The sequence below is a fragment of the Oncorhynchus masou genome, chromosome 8, assembly GCF_036934945.1.
Source record: "Oncorhynchus masou masou isolate Uvic2021 chromosome 8, UVic_Omas_1.1, whole genome shotgun sequence".
Lineage (NCBI taxonomy): Eukaryota > Metazoa > Chordata > Actinopteri > Salmoniformes > Salmonidae > Oncorhynchus > Oncorhynchus masou.
The window spans coordinates 12,544,857-12,548,174 of NC_088219.1; positions in this window are offsets into that span (position 1 = coordinate 12,544,857).

Genomic DNA, 3,318 nt, shown 5'->3' on the forward strand with positions numbered 1-3,318 from the left:
CAGAGGGTAGTGCATAGAGCCCAGTTGTCACGCCCTGGCCTTAGTATTCTGTGTTTTCTGTATTATTTTGGTTAGGCCAGGGTGTGACATGGGGACTTATGTGGTTTGTTTTGTCTGGGGTTGTTTGTAGCTATGGGATTGTGGTTAGAGTAGTACTCTAGGCAAGTCTATGGTTGCATAGAGTGGTTCTCAATCAGAGGCAGGTGTTTATCGTTGTCTCTGATTGGGAACCATATTTAGGCAGCCATATTCTTTAGGTCTCTTGTGGGTGATTGTTCCTGTCTCTGTGTTTGTTTGCACCAGATAGGCTGTTTAGGTTTTTTCACGGTTATTGTTTTTGTATACTGTTCGTGTTTTCATCTTTATTGAAGATGTATTCAAATAACCACGCTGCATTTTGGTCCGCCTCTCTTTCCCCAGAAGAAAACCGTTACACCAGTACATCACTGGGGCCAAGCTTCCTGCCATCCAGGACCTCTATACTAGGCCCAAAAAACTAGTTAGAGTCCAGCCACCCAAGTCAAAGACTGTTCTCTCTGCTACCGCACAGCAAGCGGTACCAGAGCACCAAGTCTATGACCAATAAGTTATTTAACAGCTTCCACCCCCAAGACATAATACTACTGAACAATTAATCAAATGTCTACCGGGGATAATTGCATTGACCCTCCATTTTTTTTACTGTTGGTGCTACGCGCTGTTTATTATCATTTTACCCCTACCTACATGTACATATTACCTCAATTACGTCAAATAATCTGTGCCCCTGCACATTGACTCGGTACTGGTACCCCCTGTATATAACCCATTTATTGTTATTGTGTTACTTTATTAAATATTTTCTTAACTCTTATTTTCTTAAAACTGCATTGTTGGTTAAGTGCTTGTAAGTAAGCATTTCACAGTAAGGTCTACGCCTGTTTTGTTTGGCGCATGTGACAAATAACGTTTGATTTGATTTGACTGGTAAATTGTTTTTGAGAAACAAGCAAGTTACTCTGAATGCTTATGTTGATATATGCATCATCTATGATGGGAGGAATCAGTTAGAAACAATGTGCGTCGAGGAAGATATGAATAATAAAACCCCATTTTGAATAATTATTCCAGTCTTCCCTGCGTGGTAACAGATGAACAGTGGAGAGCAATGTAATGACAGAACTCTGATCTCTGTGGCCGGCTGGCTGAGGTTTATGGCCCCTCAGTCTGCTAATTAACCACCTTAACAGGCCTTTAATAGCTGGCCCTGACTTGCCCTCTGTCACTGAGCTGCAGAGTAATCCAAGCACAGCCCCACCACACACAGTCATATTTGAGGAATGGAGGTTATATCTACATCTATGGTAATTATTAACTGACCAATAAGCAACCCCTCTAATTTCCATGATCTTCTTCCTACAACTTTTCACTGACCGTTGTGTCTTTGTCTGCTGCTACAGATACCACTGAACAATATTATTGTTTTAATCACCATGAAATAGCTATGAAGTAAATGAGACAGCTTCATGCTGAACCAGCCCTTCAAATGTCAGTTGTTCAGTTTGTCTTTCACTCCTTACATCATTATTCCTGGTTTAGCAGGTGATTCTAAGATGAGTCCAGTTTACCTGAGAACAAACTCCTGTTTTACTGTTGACATGGTGGACTGCCCCACTGGCTAATACAATAGTACCAATGGACCTCATTGCAATCTTAAAGGACGACCCAAAAGCTATCTTTTGTTATTTGTTTCATTAGTCCATTGTTGATACAGTCCCAAAATGTTTTGCATGTTAGTAATCAAGATATATAACTTTAAAAATACAGGAATACAGCCAGTATGAATCATAAGATGCATCGTATGAGGACTCATTTTGGGACTATATCAATAATGGACTAAAGAAACAAGTACCAATAGTTAGTTTTTGGTGGAGTTATCCTTTAAAGCCTCTAGTGAGAATTCCATTGTGCTCGGTGAGAATTGTAACACCAGGTTTTGAATACACGTGTTTCTGCTGCCTAGGAGGGATTGGATTTGAATAGGGCATTTCTTGCAATAATATGTGACCGATTCTGTGCTGCAGAAGAAAAGTTGTCAAATAAATGTAGCCGTTTTTCCCTGTACGTATTCTGTTTTATTTAAGATTGCCAAGATTGTGGCTCATGGGTACAGATTTGAAGCTAGATGATAATGGTATTAACCTGCCGTCAACTTCACCATAGGTAGCCCGAGTGGTTGTATGACTTGCAGACTTGTTTACGTGTTGCTGTGCGTTTTGTGCGTTTTGTTGCCAACCTTACTTTGCTAACTGACAACTTTACTGTTTTTAATTTTTAATTAGCATTTATATTTTTGTTTTTTCCCTCACTCAACTTTTTCACTCCGGACGCTTTATCTGGACATGGTTCGTCAGGACCTCCAACAGCCGAAGCTAAGTAGTAACATTAACATGATGCCTTCTAATTGCAGTCGCTGTACTCATAATATACAGGAGAACGATTGCCTTACGGCGAGGAGAGCTGTGTTCCAAGCCCAGCTTCAGACGCAATCGTTAGGCAAGGGTAATTTCAGTGTAGGACAGGATGAAACAGCATCTGTGCCACCAGTAAGTACAGATAGTAACTTTAGTATAAATCCCCTCGCACAGTCCCCGCAGCCGGACAACTTTCTCATGGCTTCTGGAGGGAAATGCTGTAGGAATGCTCAACCAGTGTCACTCATTCAGCCGACAGAAACTTTCAACCGGTTTTCCCCATTAAGCAGCGAGTCGGAGTCTGAGGCCGAGCCTTCTCTTGTCTCTACTCCTCCCGTTACGGGGTTTGAGACTCCGAAGTTTCCCACCATTAGCTCTGACAAATTGAAAACCCTAGTCATTGGCGACTCCTTTACCCGTAGTATTAGACTTAAAACGAATCATCCAGCGATCATACACTGTTTACCAGGGGGCAGGGCTACCGACGTTAAGGTTAATCTGAAGATGGTGCTGGCTAAAGCTAAAACTGGCAAGTGTAGAGAGTATAGAGATATTGTTATCCACGTCGGCACCAACGATGTTAGGATGAAACAGTCAGAGGTCACCAAGTGCAACATAGCTTCTGCGTGTAAATCAGCTAGAAAGATGTGTCGGCATCAAGTAATTGTCTCTGGCTCCTTCCCAGTTAGGGGGAGTGATGAGCTCTACAGCAGAGTCTCTGGCCCCTCCCAGTTAGGGGGAGTGATGAGCTCTACAGCAGAGTCTCTGGCCCCCTCCCAGTTAGGGGGAGTGATGAGCTCTACAGTAGAGTCTCTGGCTCCTTCCCAGTTAGGGGGAGTGATGAGCTCTACAGCAGAGTCTCTGG